The 19,475-nt window shown below is 44.1% G+C and overlaps 1 protein-coding gene across 2 annotated transcripts in view; it reads right to left on the reverse strand.

Moving 5' to 3' along the window:
- SYN3 (synapsin III) overlaps nt 1-19,475 on the reverse strand; it is a 492,649-nt gene that overhangs the window by 69,333 nt on the left and 403,841 nt on the right. The gene's annotated exons all lie outside the window — the stretch shown is intronic.

Here is a 19,475-nt window from a genome sequence, read left to right on the forward strand (position 1 = left end):
CCTGGTTAGTTCCCTGTCATACCCCCAGCAACCAGAACATGGCCTGACCCAGGGAAGGGGCTGACACAGAATCTGTGGTACAGTCTGGGTCTGGGTAAGACTTGTAAGGCATGCATGTCTCTCCCTGTGATACAGAGGAAGAGAGGGGCTCAGATGGTCAGATGCTTGTCTTGGCCATGCTTACTCAGCTAGGAAGTGAGGGGACCGGGACTGAACCTACGCATCTCCTCCTCATGCTGTCTGTATGTTGTTTGAAATAGGCTTGTTCGGTGTCTAGAAGTATACTTGGAGTTGCTTAAGGGCAGAGGTTATCCCTCCTCATTATTTAGTAACAATTCCACGACTTGGTCAACTCCAGAAGAGGTAATCATGTCCCACCCTCTGTGCCGTACAGGTTTCTATTCTGGTGCCTGTCCCTCAACCCTGGGCTGTCCGCTGACACCCTGGATGCTCTGGGAGGAGGAACCAGGTCTTCCCTTGTGGTGCCCAGCACCTGGTCTGACACACAGGAGCGACTGTAGCTGCCACAGAGGGTCTGTTGTGGGTCCCAAAGCCATGGCCCGGACCTCATTTCATTTTCCCCCACCAAGGTCACGTGAGGCAAGCAGGAAAGGTATTCTTGTAACACTTCACAAAAAGTCAAGACTCAGGCAGCTGCTGGGAAGGGGTGGAGCTGGGACATGGGTCTGTTAGACTCCAAGCTCGATGTGACTTGTTTGCTCTAAGACCTAAGCAAGGGCTTCCTGCAGTAGAGGCTGAATAAGAAATTTCTTCCTCATTTCAGGCTAAAATGTATAATATCCTAGTGTCTAGAGTTAACAAATGCAGATTTTAGAAAAGGCAATATTTGTTTTTGATTCCAAAAGCAATGTGTACTCACTATAAAATTTTGGAAACTATAAAAAAGTACTATGTCATTATGTACAAAGAGCACAATAAAAATCACCATTGAACTTTAATGGTTTTGGTGTATTATCTGTTTCCCTTTTTCTTTTTTTAATCTAAATTTTTCTTTTGATTTGTTCTGTTCTTACAAAGTTGGGAGTATAATGCATACCCAATTCTGCTTATTGCTCTTTCCACTTCATGTTATAAGTGGTAAGCATGTTCCTAGTGGTAATATTTGTCAGTGTAAGAGTTATTATGGAATATTTCACATGAAAAAAGACTTTAAAAGCAATACTGTGAATATCACTTAGCTTTAGCAATAAACAATTGTCCATACAGTTGAAGCCCCTGATGTCCTTTCTCATCACATTTCCTTCCCTCCTATCTCATCACATTTCCTTCCTTCCTATCTCAGATGTAACCGTCATATAAATTATGTGTTTATTATTCCCTTGTGTTTATTCATATTTAACTACTACCAAGGATTCCCAATAATAGACACTACACATTTAAAAACCTTATGTAAGTAGCATCAAAAGAATCTACTCTTATGAATTTTTGGGGTACATTGTGTTCGTGAGATTCATGTATGTTGATACATATAGCTCAGATTCCCGTTTAACTGCTGCCAAGTATTCCATTTGATGAGCACATTACCATTTGCCCATTTCCTGCTAATGAACACTTAGGTGACTTCTATTTTTCCAATTATAAACAATACTAGTAAGGGAGCTTCACCAAGACACAGGCACAGGTATGGAATTGCTGGGGTGGGGCAGTGCTTGCCTCAGCTTTGCTGCTGCTGCTGCGGTCGCTTCAGTCATGTCCGACTCTGTGTGACCCCATAGACGGCAGCCCACCAGGCTCCCTCGTCCCTGGGATTCTCCAGGAAAGAACACTGGAGTGGGTTGCCATTTCCAACTCCAATGCATGAAAGTGAAAAGTGAAAGTGAAGTTGCTCAGTCGTGGCTGACCCTAAGTGATCCCATGGACTGCAGCCTTCCAGGCTCCTCCATCCATGGGATTTTCCAGTCAAGAGTACTGGAGTGGGGTGCCATTGCCTTCTCTGTCAGATTTGCTAGAAGTAGCCAAATTGCTCTGCAAAGTGGATGTACCCACCTATGCTCTCATAGGCAGGAAAAGAGATCCCGACACTTGAGGCTGAAAGACTGAAATTTTACCAACTCAAGGGGCATACAGTGAAATGCATGGGTGCATTTTCACCAAGTGCTCTTGTTCCCCAGCAAAATCGTCACCCCCAGCCATTCACTTACATACCCTAGACACCCTCTGCAGTCCGCAAACTGCCCAGATCACTACTGGGGCTTCATCTCCATCTTATTTTAGGGTGGAACTTGAGGTGAGGGGCAACGTTGCACTCTCTCTTCCTCTCCATCCCTCTCAAATTGATTGTTTCCCTGCATGCCAGCAGGTACTGGAAAGAACTGTGCTCAGATTTAACCTTCCCTTCTGTTTAATCTTAGACTAGATATTTAACTTCTCTGAACCCTACTGCTCTAATCTGCAAAATGAACACAATAATGTGCTCTAATCTGCAAAATGGGTACAAAAATTTGCTCTCATCTGCAAAATTACGAATAAAGCACAAGCTGGAATTAAGATTTCCGGGAGAAATAGCAATAACCTCAGATATGCAGGTGACACCACCCTTATGGCAGAAAGAAAAGAAGAGCTAAAGAGCCTTTAGTGAAAGAGGAGAGTGAAAAAGTTGGCTTAAAACTCAACATTCAGAAAATGAAGATCATGGCATCTGGTCCCATCACTTCATGGCAAACAGATGGGGAAACAGTAGAAACAAAGACAGACTTTATTTTTGGGAGCTCCAAAATTACTACAAATGGTGACTGCAGCCATGAAATTAAAAGATGTGTTTATTACAGCACTGTTTATAATAACCAGGATATGGAGGCAACCTAGATGTTCATCAGCAGATGAATGGATAAGAAAGCTGTGGTACATATACACAATGGAATATTACTCAGATATTAAAAAGAATACATTTGAATCAGTTCTAATGAGGTGGATGAAACTGGGGCCTATTACACAGAGTGAAGTAAGCCAGAAAGAAAAACACCAATATAGTATACTAACATGTATATATGGAATTTAGAAAGATGGTAACGATAACCCTATATGTGAGAGACACAGATGTATAGAACAGTCTTTTGGACTCTGTGGGAGAAGGCGAGGGTGGGACACCCATGGCTGATTCATGTCAGTGTATAGCAAAACCACTACAATATTGTAAAGTAATTAGCCTTCAATTAAAATAAATAAATAAATAAATAAAAAGACGCTTGCTCCTTGGAAGAAAAGTTATGACCAACCTAGACAGCATATTAAAAAGCAGAGACATTACTTTACCAACAAAAGTCCATTTAGTCAAAGCTATGGTTTTTCCAGTAGTCCTGTATGGATGTGAGAGTTGGACTATAAAGAATGCTGAGCACCAAAGAACTGATGCTTTTGAATTGTGGTGTTGGAGAAGACTCTTGAGAGTCCCTTGGACTGCAAGGAGATCCAACCAGTCCATCCTAAAGGAAATCAGTCCTGAATATTCATTGAAAGGACTGATGCTTAAGCTGAAACTCCAATACTTTGGCCACCTGATGCGAAGAACTGACTCACTTGAAAAGACCCTGTTGCTGGGAAAGATTGAAGGCAGGAGGAGAAGGGGACAACAGAGGATGAGATGGTTGGATGGCATCACTGACTCAATGGACATGAGTTTCAGTAAATTCCGGGAGTTGGCAATGGACAGGGAGGCCTGGCATGCTGCAGTCCATGGAGTCACAAAGAGTTGGACACAACTGAGAGACTGAACTGAACTGACTGAACTGAATCTGCAAAATGGGGACAATAATGCCCAACTCACAGGTTAGTTGGGGGAAGAAGAAATGACATAAAGAATGTAAAACTGGCACCACATAGAGGTTCAAAATCAAAGTGTGAAGTAGAGTTGAAGGGAGGAAGGAGATGACTCTGGTTTTGTGGGGCAAAGAGAGAGATAAAGAGGGAGGCTGGATGATGGAAGAGAGAGACCAGAGGCTCCAACCTGGCAGTATCTGGTTAAGAGCAGGGGAGGGAGTGAAGTGAAGCCCAATGAAGGAAAATCAGGAGACTACACCACAGGGAGTCATCAGAGATGATTAACTTAGGAATCATCTTGCCTATTCCCTATATTAACATGTTAAGGCAGGTAGAGTTTCTAGGAATGCTCCCCAAGGTGTCCCACTCTAATCTCTGGAGTCCGAGAATGTGATGAGATTGTCATACAATGATTGGTCTGTTATATGCACAGCTAACCTTAAAACAGGGAGATTATCTTAATTGAGTCACATGAGCTCTTAAAAGCAGAGAACTTTCTCAGACTGGTGGCAGAAGAGGAAGGAGGTGAGATTCGAAGCATGAGACTTAATATATCATTCCTATGCCAGGAGATGAAGGCAGCCCCTGGCTGAAAGCCAGCAGGGAACTGGGGACCTGAGACCCATAGCTGCAAAGAACTGAATTACGTGGGTAAAAAGAATGAGCTTGGGGGAGAAACTTGAGCTCTGGAGAATGTGGCATGCCAGCATCTTGATTTCAGTTGGATGAGACCCTAAGCAGAGAACCTTGGCATGCCGTTCTACCCGATGTACGTAACTGTGAACTAATAAAGAGGTATTCTTTTAAGCTGCTAAATTGTTAGAGAAGTAATAGGAAACTAATACATGTGTCCTCCTAGATACTGAAGACCAGAGTGAAGTGATTGTTTTCACAACATATAATAACAGAACCAGTCAAGCTCATGTGTTTTGAGTCTTAATCAAGTCCTCTCTCTACCAAGGCACACTTTCCTGGGGACCATATGCATCTGTGAGGTGCAATAAATACTCTTCCCTAAACATAAGGATGAATAAAACAGTATAAGATCGAATCAATTCAGTGTGCACTAATTGAAATAAGAACTATTACATGGCTGGCTCTCTGTTTTATGTTGTGTAGGACACACAGAAGATTGAGACAGGGTTTCCCAGAGAGATGAACGATGCAATGAAAGAGCAGACCCAGCAGTACAGTGGGTGAGTCTGAGTGGGTGGTGTCATGAGCAAGTCCCATAGAAAAGGAAGACTCAGAGAAGGATTCTGAAGGATGAATAGCTTTGTGGGTGGGTGGAGGGAAGGCTTAGCATCCCTCAAGAGCTGAATAGTGCAGAGTGCTATGGTCTTCCCATGAAGGGTGTTTAGATTCTTCATGAGCTTTAATGAATGAAGACTCAAAGAAAGGGAGGATTTATCTTATGAAACTTAATATGAGTTTATCATCAATAAAGTGATTTTGGACATAATTTCTAAGTGGAATTAAATATTTGAACGGAGTGCCCTTCTCCAACACTCTTAAATGAGACTAGAGGAACATATTAATGGTCAAAAATAGTGGGAGTAGAAATTGACACAGAAAGTCAATCAAGGGAAATCTGAGAATTTACAGTAGGATATTTCAAAAAAAGTATTTTGAAAATGTGTTTAAAACAATGAATTTTCCTGATACTAGGAGAAATTTTCCTTTGCCATTTTTTACTTTGATTGAGAAAAGCATTCTTTTCAGAACCAGCTTGCAAGTCTCTGAGCTGGTGATCTGAGAAGGAAGAGGCAATTTGGGGCCCGATTGCTAGGAGCCTTCAAATCTGAAGGGAAGAATTTAGGTTGCTTGGATGGGCTGGAGAAATAGCTCAGTTCTGGGACAGGAGCGTGACCTGTCAGCTGAGAGCAGGTTAAATTGTACTGGGAGAGGCTGAAGGGCCAGGGTTCAACAGTATGTGAACTGCGAACTTCTGGATGTTCAAGCTGGATTTAGAAAAGGCAGAGGAATCAAAGATCAAATTGCCAATATCTGCTGGATCATCGAAAAAGCAAGAGAATAACAGAAAAACATCTACTTCTGCTTTATTGATTATGCCAAATCCTTTGACTGTGTATATCACAACAAATTGTGGAAAATTCTTCAAGAAATGGGAATACCAGACCACCTTGCTTGCCTCCTGAGAAACCTGTATGCAGATCAAGAATAAACAGTTAGAACCAAACATGGAACAACAGACTGGTTCCAAGTTGGGAATGGAGTACGTCAAGGCTGTATATTGTCACCCTGCTTATTTAACTTACATGCAGAGTACATCATGTGAAATAACAGGCTGGATGCAGCACAAGCTGGAATCAAGATTGGCAGGAGAAATATCAATAACCTCAGATATGCAGATGACACCACCCTTATGGCAGAAAATGAAGAAGAACTAAAGAGCCTCTTGATGAAAATTAAAGCGGAGAGTAAAAATGTTGGCTTAAAACTCAACATTCAGAAACGAAGATCATGGCATCCAGTCCCATCACTTCATGGCAAATAGATGGGAAAACAATGGAAACAGTGAAAGACTATTTTTCTGGGCTCCAAAATCACTGCAGATGGGGACTGCAGTCACAAACGTAAAAGATGCTTGCTCCTTGGAAGAAAAGCTATGATTAACCTAGACAGCTTATTAAAAAGCACACACATAACTTTGGTGACAAAGATCTGTCTAGTCAAAGCTATAGTTTTTTTAGTAGTCATGTACGGATGTGAGAGTTGGACTATAAAGAAATCTGAGCAGTGAAGAATTGATGTCTTTGAACTGTGGTGTTGGAGAAGACTCTTGAGAGTCCCTTGGACTGCTAGGAGATCAAACCAATCAATCCTAAAGGAAATCAGTCCTGAATATTCATTGGAAGGACAGATGCTAAAGCTGAAAACTCCAATACTTTGGCCACCTGATGTGAAGAACTGACTCAACAGAAAAGACCCTGATGCTGGAAAAGACTGAAGGCAGGAGGAGAAGGAGATGCAAGAGGATGAGATGGCTGGATGGCATCACCGACTTGATGGATATGAGTCTAAGTAAACTTTGGGAGCTGGTGATGAACAGGGAAGCCTGGCGCATGCTGCAGTCCATAGGGTCGTGAAAAGTTGGACAGGACTGAGGGACTGAACTGAACGGAAGGACCAGAGAGCAATTTGGAATTGGTTACGACCGACTTGAAGTGCTACTGGTTGGGCTTGAAGTAGGATGGTGGTGATGGAGAGAGTGGGGACACTCCCAAAAAGTTTTTTAAGTGACACTTAAAAAAATGGAAATATCATCTTCAAATGACCATAGAAATTCAAGACTAGGATTGTCTACAACTTTATCCTCTAATCAAATCAGTGTTTGCTTTGGTCCACCCTACTTTATAGTCCTCATTTATATGTTCAATTAAAAAAAGGGATATTCTGCAATATTAGAGAAAGAATTTTATATTTATTCACTTACCATTAAACCATTAGTTTTTCCCTATTTTTACCACAATATTTTTTTTTCCTTTATATCCCTCCCCTACTTTCCATCTCATCCTCTGCCAGGTGAAGATGAGATGGTTAGATAGCATTACTGACTCAATGGACATCAATCTGAACTCCAGGAGATAGTGAGGGACAGGGGAACCTGATGTGCTGTAGTCTATGCAGTTGCAAAGAGTTGGACATGACTTAGTGACTCAGCAACAACAACAACCCACTTTCCAGCCCAGGTGACTGATCTCATTGGCCTGGTGATTTCTGCCCAATACCTGTTATGCTCCATCTTTGCAAATATTTATACATATGTATGAATGAGATCAATTTTTTCCAAAATGGCTCTTTTCACTTCACAGCTCACCATTTGCACTCCCTTCCCCATGTCAGTAGCTACACTCCTAATACAATAGTTTTAGTAGCTTCACAATATCCCACAGGGCACGAGGATTGCAATTCTTGGCCATTTTCCTATAATGGCCATTTGTGCCATTTTCTCTCTCTCTCTGCTGCTATGATCAATACCACTAAATATCTTTGTACACCTGAGCTTGTACGCTAGTGTCATAAATCCTGGTCAAGAGCTTCTCAAGGGGAGAATCAGCAGTATTTGGAGACATCCTGCTATGTAAAAGCTCGAGAAAGAACAAGGATGCTATCATACTGCACCCTGGATGGATCCCCCAACCATATGATATCCCAGGTTAATGACAGCCACACTTATTGAGTGTCTCATAAGGGCCAGGGATGGTTCTGGAGACATCCTGCTACGTAAAAGCTCGAGAAAGAACAAGGATGCTATCATACTGCACCCTGGATGGATCCCCCAACCATATGCTCTCCCAGGTTAATGACAGCCACACTTATTGAGTGTCTCATAAGGGCCAGGGATGGTTCTAGGCACTCAGATTTGTTAGCATTCTGCCCTTTCCTGATGCGATAGATAAGAAATCGGGGGCAAGCCATCTGTCAAGGTCAGGCAGTTAGGAAACGATGGAGCTCCTCCACTGCCACCCAGGTCTTCTCCCCAAGCTTCCCCTTCCCCTTCCCAAGCCATTCAATTGGGTTTCAAAGGCCACTCTTATTTCCACTCATTTGTAACATGCCAGCCCCTCCCCAAACACAGACAGGTCATGAAGGACAAAAAACATCTTGTCAGCTATTTTCTCTCTTCCCTTCCCAACAATAGCTTTATTTAGTTCCCCTGGGGACGGCAGGCCTGCATCAGTCTCTCACAGACCCCCTGTCCCCGCTCACATGCCCCGGGGCTCCAGAGTTCAGCACTGCCCAGTGGCGCAAGAGGCCTGACTTCCTGTTAGAAGGGGCGAATCCATTTTTGAAACCAGAGATACCCAGGCTGATAAGGGCCCTATTCAGAAGGCTCCCAAGAAAACCAAGTAAGTGGGGGTGGCCCAGGGCTCCTGCTAGGCATTCTCTTGGGGGGTTGGAGTCAGAGCAGGGTGAGGCCAGATCAGAGTTGTACCAACCTCAACGTCAAGCCAAGGAATTGGAGAGCTGTGACCTGAGTGGTCTGAGGCAGCTCCCCACTGAAGGAGGCAGCTCTCTGTATATTCACGACTCTCTGGAGATTTAAAAACACAGTGCTTGGTCCTGGTTAAGTGATGGAGAAAGCAAAGCTTGGAAGAATCTGGGGGAGGAAAACAAGGACCAAAAACACCTTGGAAGGTTTCAAGGAGAAGCTGGGTCTCCATCCAAGCCTCTGAGGCTCAGCCTGATCTAGTTCGCACTACCTGTTGTTTCATCCTGTGTTTCCCCTCCTTACCACCCCAGCTTCTGTCTACATGTTCCAACACATGGGCTTTTCAGATCTTTACTGAATGAGCCTCATTACCTCCAGCCTCTGCATCCGCTGCTCCTTTTCTCTGAAAGATGCTACCTAACACTGTTTTCTAGGCCACCCCTTTACATACTTCACAGTTCAGTTGATATGCTCTGTCTCCAGAGTGCACTTCCCTGGATATTGGTCTAAAAAAATAAGTGCTTCTTGAATCTTCTTTATCATACCATGAACTCTCCCTTCATAGAGTTAGCCACTATTTGTAATTGCACGTTTATTTTCTTTGTTGTCCCTCTCTCAAATCCAAGGTAGGTGCGCTGAGAGAACAAGGTGCTCTGCATGTTTCATTTACAGCTGTATCCCCAGGCTCCATCCAAGGGGTGGCATATAGTGACTGTGCAGGAAGTGTATATGTTGGATGGGCGTTAGACAAAGGCTTCCATGACAGGGAATGAAGTCACATGTATACGGGCAGAGTTGGACAGAATTTGGGGAAAACTTGTTAGTAAAGGTTGGTGTGAGTAGAGGCTTGCTGGGGACGCAGTGGGAATTAGGGTGAAAATGTGGGCAGTGGCAAGCTTGGGGGGGCCTTAGACACAAGGAAGGGATTTAGGATGGTTTCTGTGAACACTGGGCAGCCACTGAGGGTTTGAGTGCAGAGTGTACCTATAGACAAAGCAGGTTCAGGAAGACTTCTGGGAGCTGTGTTAACAACAGCTCCCATTTTGGAGCACTTACAGTGTACCAGGAATGGTGCTAAACACTTTACCAATATCGTCTCCTTTAAATCTCTTGACACGTCGATGAGATGACTATTTTTAGCCCCATCTCCTATGGCTCAGTGGTAAAGAAACTGCTTGCAGTGCAAAAGATGCTGGGGACACAGGTTCAATCCCTGAGTCAGAAAGATCTCCTGGAGTGGGAAATGGCAACCCACTCCAGTATTCTTAGCTGGGAAATTTCATGGACAGAGGAGCCTGGCGAGCTATAGTCCATGCGGTCACAAAGAGTCAGACATGACTGAGCATGCATGCTACACTACTACATATGAAGGAAGTGAAGGCTGAGAGAGGTGAAGATGCTTGCCTAGTATTACTCATCAAGAAAGTGGAGTAAATAGGATTTGGCCTGAGCCCACTGTCCTGCTGCTGCTTCTGGATAATTATGCTATTCATCATTAAGGGCTTGCATGTGTTCAGAACTGTGTATATTTGTGGATTTGGTTGAAGAGGGTGGGTGGAGGCCAGCAGACTCATTAGGACAAGACTGGCTACTGTGATGACCAAGCAGCTTGGGGGCCAGCGGGGGCAGCATGAACTGTGGAGCCAGAAGGCCCCTAGGGTTCACATCCAGCTGACACCTATGGATATGAGCCTGTGGGCAACTCATTGGCTACTCTTGTGACTCAGTCTTCTCATACCCCTAGGAAGATCACTTGATGAAGTGACATTACAATAGGTGTCTATCACTAAATGGTCACTGCTGGTGAAGAGGCTTAAATTGAGTTAGAGGATGTCCAAGGCCTGGCATGTAGTCAGACAGCATGCATGCTATGTGCTAAGTTGCTCAGTCATGTCTGACTCTTTGAGACCCCCATGGATTGTAGCCTCCCAGGCTCCTCTGTCCATGGGATTCTCCAGGCAAGAAGAATACTGCAGTGGGATGCCATGCCCTCCTCCAGGGACTCTTCCTGACTCAGGGATTGAACCCATGTCTTTCAGGTCTCCTGCATTGACAGGCCAGCTCTTTACTGCTAGTGCCACCTGGGAAGCCAGTGGGACAGCAGTCCATCCTAGTTCTCATTTCTTTCACATCTGTGATCTTAGGGACATGGAGTGTGGAGGGGGATGTCAAGGCCCGATGGACAGAATTCAGTCATTCCTGGGACACAAAGAGAGAGAAGAGGGCAAGGAAGCCTGATGCCACGTTGTCCGCAGGGGACTCAATGAAGGTTTGACAGATATGGGGAGGTGCAGAAACAGGGCTTTTTACAGACATTTAAAAAGATTCATTAAAAAGAGAAAACAGAAACATCCTGAAAGCTGCTTGATAAACCTTAACCTTGGTGTGTAATATCTGACAGAATCTTCTTGGAGTTTAAGTACTGCATGCTAAGAAAGTCCTGTCTAGAGGGAGTAGAATGGACAAGATGACCTGGGGCAATCCTTTCCAATCCTTTAATACTGTGACAAATCTACAAATTACCAAGGTGACGGAAAGACAAGACAGAACATGTCATGACAAAACTGACCGCAGCCTACACGGCTCCGAGATCTGGCTCCAGCCTTTCCCCACCCCCACCCCGTCTTACGCCCGCTCCCCCATCACCTTCTCTATCCCAGTCTTTCTGGCTTTCTTTCTGACCTGATACTGGCTTTGCTCCTTCTAGCCACAGGGCCTTTACACATGCTGCTCTCATTGCCTGGAACACTCTTCCTGCTCCTCCTATCCCCACATCAGATCACATCTCCACTGCTGCTTCCTCAAGAAGCTGGCACTCAGCTTCTTGCCTAGCTAACAGCCCGCTGAACTCTTTCTCTTCCTTAGCACTTGGCCATTTTAAATTCACCTATGAGATTGCTGAACAATCGTCTGATTCCCTCACTAGTCTGTTACCTCCATAAGAAGTTTCAGGTCTGTGTCTGCTACTGCTCATCACTGAACCTTCAGGCCTCTCCTGAGTTACTGACCTGCCTCAAAAACCCAGCCCCAGATGGTCCCACAGGAACCTCCAACCCAACCAAGGATACCCATGAGGTTTCCAAGCAACCTCATAAATGTCCCATTGGAAATGCTATCTCCTTTTCCTATATCCTGATCTCAGTTAAAGGTCCCACTACTCACCCAGGTGTCAGAGGTCCCACCAGCTTTCCCTCTTTTTGTATCTGCCCTTGACCAGGTCTGGCATATAGGAGTGGCCCAGAAAACGTGGGCTAAATGAGGTCTCTGGCCTCATGGCCAAGCTTAATGCCTTCTGCCCTTAGAACCCCACCTCTGAACTCTCTGCATCACCTCTTCCTACTTTTAGAGTGTCTTGGAAAAATACTGGTAGCATTTTTAGAAAAATTAAATTAAACCTGCCCTATGAAAACACAAACATTCCTTTTTCTTACATTTCCTGTTTCCCTGAGAAACGGAACAGTCAAAAATAAACACACCGATAGGATGGCAATATTTGCGAATACACTTTTCTTGTTTTCACCCCAGTGAGGTTAATGGCACTGAACAGGCTTGGGCTGCCAGCTCTCCTCCTGTGAGGATTCTCGGGTTTGTTCACAATTTGGACAGCATCCCAGCAAAACGGTGGCTCTGAGAAGGGTCTGAATGACCAAGGTGATCAAGACCACCCAGAATGGATAGACACAGCCATGTGATTTTAAGTTCCCTAGGTTTTCCGTTGTCATTAATTTCTATTCACAATCTTGTTGCAACTCCATGTCTCACTGGGAAAAAGCCCTCTTTATAATCAGATGATCCCTAACATGGGAAAGTATTGTTTTTTCTTAGTCACTTCAGAAATTAGCTAAACAGTAACTGCACTGCTTCAGCATCTGCATTGCTTTGCTTCAGTTTATGTTCACAGTGTGATGCCTTAAGATTCAAGATAAATGTGATATTTTGGCTAAAGACACTCATTGGTATTGCACAGAACTTGCTTACTTGGGGCTATAAGCAAAGGGACATGTCATTTCCTCTGTCTGGTTCAGGGAAGCGCTATTCATGGAATGCTGTAGAATGAGGAGTAAGAGTGAGCATAGGCTTTGAAGCCAGACACAGCAGATTAAATACTGTTGTGTCACTTCCTATCGGAGCACTCTTGGGCAACTTAGTTCCCAGGTTCGTTTTCTGTAAATGGGAATAGATACACCAGCAAGGAAGGTTATTGTGAAGATTTGAGTTTGTGTATAAATCACATGCTACATATAGCTGGATCTTCACCAGAAATTCTCTCGGGATAATCTGAACCATGGTTTTTCCAGTAGTCATATATGGATGTGAGAGTTGGACCATAAAGAAGGGTGAGTGCTGAAGAATTGAAGCTTTCGAAATGTGGTGTTGAAGGAGACTCTTCAGAGTCCCTTGGACTGCAAGAAGATCAAATCAGTCAATCCTGAAGGAAATTGACCCTGAATAACTCACTGGAAAGTGATCCTGAAGCTGCAGCTCTAAAACCTGGCTACCTAATTCGAAAAGCCGACTCACTAGAAAAGACCCTGATGCTGGGAAAGACTGAAGTCAGGAGGAGAAGGAGGGCAACAGAGGATGAGATGGTTGGATGGCATCATTGACTCAATGGACACGAATTTGAGTAAACTCCAGGAGATAGGGAAGGACAGGGAACCCTGGCGTGCTGCAGTCCAAGGGGTAACAAAGAGCTGGACACGACTTAGTGACTAAACAACAATAATATTCCATTGTATGAAATTTTTTAAATTTTAAGCAGATTTTAAGCACACCTTGGAAGCGGCTATATGTGTATATCTAGCACATGGCTTGCATAACTGCAAACCATGAAGGCAAATGAAATTCTTAGCAAGTTTCAATAAACAAGGATAATATTTTGGCAATGCCAAAAGTATTGATCTTAAAAAATTATAATATATAGTTGGGCTTCTTATGAATTTATAATACTTGGGAAAGAGGACTTTTTTTTTACTGGAAAACTGACACTGGCTTGCAGGTACATGTCTCCTGTGTGTGTCAGACCTTATCTGTCTCATTTCCCACAGGCTCTTCAGCCCTTGCAAGCAGAGGGTCCAAGCCAGATTGTTAGTCCAATTATTGGAGCAAGCAGGATTTCTGCTTCTGGCACATTCTTACTAAATTTGTCATCCCAGCAACAAGTTGATAAAGAGAAGGGCTAAGAGGGAAACATGTCTAGTCCAAACAAGGAAGTATCAAGAAATACTGGTACAGGGAACCCATGAGCAGAGCAAGAGAGAAAGTGACCTTTGGTGCTCCCTCCCACTCATAAGACCACTGCCTCTTTCCTTTTGAAACTCACCTTAACTTTCCAAGCCCTCATGGCTAACTTTGAAGCCATTCAGAGAGGAAGCTTTGAGGTGTGGGTTTCACAAATCTATGAGCAAAGCTAAGGCTGTGATTGCTCATATACATTGACTTCCACATCTATTCATTTGAGCTCCACGAGGGCAAGGCTGGTATTTATTTTGTTCACGGTTTACCTAACGCATAGCAAGTGTTCAGGATCTGTTGACTGAACTTTCTGAATGAGTAGAAAAGAGCAGAGTGCTGAAAAGGGAAAGGGAAAATGAAATCGCTCAGTCGTGTCCGACTCTTTGAGACCCCGTGGACTGTAGCCCACCAGGCTTCTCCGTCCATGGGATCCTCCAGGCAAGAATACTGGAGTGGGTTACCATTTCCTTCTCCAGGTGATCTTCCCGACCCAGGGATCAAACCCGACTCTCCTGCATTGGAGGCCGACGCTTTAACCTCTGAGCCACCAAGGAACCTCATAAATGCTGGTGCTGTTACTGTTGGTCTTCCTAGGTGGCACTAGTGGCAGAGAACCCACCTGCCAATATAGACAGATGTAAGAGATACGGGTTTGATCTCTGGATTGGGAAGATCTCCTGGAGTGGGGTACAGCAACCTACTCCAGTATTCTTGCCTGGAGAATCCCATGGACAGAGGAGCCTAGTGGGCTACAGTCCACAGGGTGGCAAAGAGTCAGACATGACTGAAGCAACTGAGCAAGCAGAGGAAAGGACTTTTCATGCTCAAGAATCCACAAGGGAAAATGCAGAAAGGAGTGAAAGTTCCTGGAGGACTCAGAAAATGTCAGGGCCAGCCACAGGGGTAGAAGGTCAGGAAAGGGTGATCCTGGGAGAGCAGCCTTTCACATTCAAGGACCTCAAATCTGGGCTCTTTAATGCTCTCTCCAAAATAAGGATATAATACAGTCATTTTCCTGTGTGTGTGTACGTGTTAAGAGCTCTGGTTTGTTAAATGTACAAATTAAAACTGTACTACAAATTTGGTTGTCCTATTTTGCAATTTAAAAAACAAACCTGGAATCTCAAAAAAGAACCCCTGTCCTCATCTTTCAGAAATACATGCTGAAGTATTTTCAGATTAAAAATATATATAGTCTTAGATTTGCTTTAAAATAATCCAAGGTGGGGTGGGCATGTAGAGCACAAGACTGAGAATGTATTGAAGCTGGGTGATGGTACACGAAGGTTCATCATTTTACTCTCTCTGCCTCAGTGTATGTTTGAACATTTCTATAATAAAAGAATTTTTTAGAAAGGCCCCCCTTCACTCTAAGTGGTCCTGGGGAGTCCCAGGATTTTCCTTCTGGTAAGAAAGAAGGATGAATGATGGGGAAAGCGGGATCACCGGCTGAAAAATGAATTGGGGCCAAACAGTGAAAACCCTTGTAAACTCTACTGAGAGGTTTGGACTTAATCCCTCAAATGATGGGAAGGCCAGGAAAGAATTTTTGTAGGGGAATGACACCATTAGGATTGCATTTGGGAAAGAACGCCTGTAGCTGGCATCTGGAAGACAGTAGAGGTGTGTGTAAGTGTTTGGGAAGTGAGGGTTGGGGTCACGTGGAGGGCCCAGCCCAAGGACTGGGAGCACCTGCCTTCCCCTCCACGCTTCCCCTAGACAGTGCCTCCAGGGAGGACCCAACCTAAGAGAGGGACCAGGGAGCAGAATGGAAAGATGGATCTGAGTAGGATCTCTTTCATCTTTGTCTTCCCAGCATTACGCTCTCTTGTGGTTCCTTGTCACAGCAAGTAATTACTTATTGCAATCTGTCAAGAGAGATTACTTACTGACTGTGTCTCTGGTTAGACTAGGTGTAGCCAAACCATGGCTATCTTCCTCCCTCCTTATTCCCGGAGCTGGATTGATGCCCAGCAATAGTCAGCTGCTGAATGAATGGCTGAATGTACAGCACAGGGATTTCCCTGATCACTAAATCTCTGTTGCATAGCACCCAACACATATCAGACCCTCAATAAACGTCTGTGGGTGGGACTGAACTGATGTGAAAGTGCAGGATCCTAGCAGGGCGAGGAAGATTCAGATCCTCCTTTAGGAAAAAGCAATTTCCTCTCAGCACAAGAGCTTCCAAAAAGGCAGTGGTTTCTAACCCGAAAGGGGATGGGAAAAACAAACCAGGCCCAAGGTCTGTCCATTAAAATGTCAGCCCTTGAAACTTATGTCTCCATTTCTCTCTTGGACCCTTGATGAGGTGCTTCCTCCATTTCAGATGATGGTGACTCCCAACCCCCACCCCCCGACCCGCACTTCTGAAAAAAGCTTCTAGATGCTTTTGAATTAGGCAAATGAGCAAGGGCAATGTTCATTTTTTCCCCTCCCCTTTCATTTTGAAAACGCGTGGCATGCCAAAAGGCATTTGGACAGAATGTTCAGAGGCCACACAATAGAACAAGCGAGGCTGCCAAGCTCCTAAATCACTAACTAGACAGGACAATCTCAGCCCTGGGGACATAGAGACCCTCGGGCCAGCACCATGAGTCCGGTGCAGTCCCTTAAGGAAGGGGATGCTCAGCTCGAGGAACCAGAGGTTCACAGCGGCCCATAGCTCCTTGAGCTCACCTCTTCGTGAGCTGCCTCGAGGTGTAGGGAAGTGGGCCCCTTCTGTAAAATTTCAGGGAATTCATCCAATGCCAATACCTTCTTTGTGAATTTCAGTTTACTCATTGATAAAATGGGTGTGGAAAGACCAAGGCAGGAGGAGAAGGGGAAGACAGAGGATGAGATGGTTGGGCAGCATCACCGACTCCATGGACATGAGTTTTATCTAGCTCCGGGAGATGGTGAAGGACAGGGGAGCCTGGTGTGCTTCAATCCATGGGGTTGCAAAGAGTTGGACTCGACTGAGCCACTGAACAACAACAAAATTGGTGCTGTTGGTGAAGGACTTCAAAAAAAGAGAGAAGATCTAAATGCAGGTGTCTGCCTGCCATCTCCTCTCTAGAATCTGCAAGGTCTAGAGCTCGATGTACAGAACTGTGGTTCTAGACTCAGCTGCATCAGTGTCACCTGGGCTCTTGTTAGAAAGGCTACATCTCGAGCCCCACTCCAGACCTGCTGCTCAGACTCTGCATTTTAACAAGGTACTCAGGGGATTCATGTGTCTCTTAGTTTGAGAAACACCAGTCTCCCTAACAATATCATCTTGGCTGAGTCATTTTATCTCTCGATTTTATTTTATTCTTTATAAAGTGAAAGATATGACTTTAAATGGCTTCTAGGTCTGAAGCCCTATAAAATTAAAGGCCTGCTAAAACATACTAGCCTTTGATCCCAAAATGTACATGGAAGTTCCATCCCTGTTCTGAAATACCAGGTTTTGAATTGGTCAGATAATCACTGAGTATGTGATTCAGGGGAGGTCACTGAGCGGGGCTGTGTGTGTGCTAAGTCACTTCAGTCATGTCCTACTCTTTGCGACCCTACGGTCTGTAGCCCATCAGGCTCCTCTGTCCAGGCAAGAATACTGGAGTGGATTGCCATGCCCTCCTCCAGAGGATCTTTCCGACCCATGTCTCCTGCACTGGAGGTGGGTTCTTTACTAGTGCCATCCCCACACTAGGGTGATGTGGAGGTATAATTATGACCATGCATCCCAGAGTTTCTAATACAGCCTCATTTCAAAACCTCGTGTCACATAATCAACCCTTTAGTCCTTTTTGTCTTATATGTAGCATTTTATTTATTACATATCCACTCCTCAATAGAATATAAATTCTCAGGTAGCACAAAACACATTTTATTAACATTTGGGGAAATCACGTACCCTAAGAGGATGCCTCGATCAACGTGAACTTTTTACTACATTTAAAAATAGAATTCATTTTTGTTTAAAAATGATCTTGCAGTTATATCTATAAACATTTTCACAATTCCCAAATGTAAAGACTCCTTTCAAAAAATAAATATTAAATTCATTTAAAACTGTTTTATAGAAAATAATAATTTTTCCAAATAGTATTAAATTTATTTCTCTGTTAATGTTCTGAAAAAAAAAATGGAGTGACTGAAACTCTTGTCTAGTTCCCAAGGTAATATTAACCTCATGGAAGCATTTTTTTGCACTAGTATATGGAAGCTTTTCAAATATTAAATAATTATGAGATTTGTTTGAACTTTATATAAAATGTTAGACAAACAACCCTTTAGTCCTAAATTTAGTTTTGGAAAATATAGGCTTCACCAGCATTAGACACAGTCCCAATTCCTGGTAGGCTGATTGCATTGATGGTCCCAATTAATGGCTCCCCTGCAGCCAGATCCTTTACAATGTGATTTCACAGATCCCACCAAGAAGGGATGAAGTTCATTTCGTACTCCTTGAATCTGGGATGGATGGCCTTGGGCCTTTCTTTGGTCAAAACTGCAGCAGAAGTGATGACCAAGTTCTCAACCTAGTGCCCATGGGTGAGGCAGGAAAGCACAGGGATGGCTGTTTGGTGGCCACCTGCGTTAAAGGATGGGAGCTGCTGCTTTAGGGAGAAGAGGCAGCACACAACGTCCTGAGGGTCAGGGAAGGTGTGGATTCGGTTACCTTCGTCTTTTTGTATCTCTTTCTTAGGGAAGGAAGGAACCAGAAAGTCATTTATACCAAAGTGAAATGACTCTCCAGTTTTAACCCTTAGGGTTTTTCCAGTAGTCATGTATGGATGTGAGAGTTGGACTATAAAGAAAGCTGAGCGCTGAAGAATTGATCCTTTTGAACTGTGGTGTTGGAGAAGACTCTTGAGAGTCCCTTGGACTGCAAGGAGATCCAACCAGTCCATCCGAAAGGAGATCAGTCCTGGGTGTTCATTGGAAGGACTGATATTGAAGCTGAAACTCCAATACTTTGGCCACCTGATGGGAAGAGCTGACTTATTTGAAAAGACCCTGATGCTGGGAAAGATTGAAGGCAGGAGGAGAAGGGAACGACACAAGATGAGATGGTTGGAAGGTATCACTGACTCAATGGACATGAGTTTGGGTAAACTCCGGAAGTTGGTGATGGACAAGGGAGGCCTGGCGTGCTGCGGTTCATGGGGTCGCAAACAGTCGGACATGACTGAGCGAGTGAACTGAAATAAACTGAAACATTTTCAAAGGAGATCAATGACTTTGATAAAAGATTGGAGTTTTAATAGAAAAAAAAAGAAACTCAGTCCAAGGATGGACAGTACAGCTTGGGTTTTGTGGTCACTGTTGGCATATATCTGTGTGGGTGGTGATCTCTACTAGAGTGAGACTGGGGACTCAGGCCAGTCCATGCTTCATTTGCTGAGCCATGTATCTAGGGTGGGGACTGCTTTTAGCTTAAAGGTAGTGCTGTCTTTTCCAAGTCACAATCCTTGTGGGTCACTCTTTCCTAATTCATATATGTTAATCTCTACTGCAGGGAAAAGGACAAAGG

This window comes from Bos taurus, chromosome 5 (assembly GCF_002263795.3).
Source record: "Bos taurus isolate L1 Dominette 01449 registration number 42190680 breed Hereford chromosome 5, ARS-UCD2.0, whole genome shotgun sequence".
In the NCBI taxonomy this organism is placed as follows: domain Eukaryota; kingdom Metazoa; phylum Chordata; class Mammalia; order Artiodactyla; family Bovidae; genus Bos; species Bos taurus.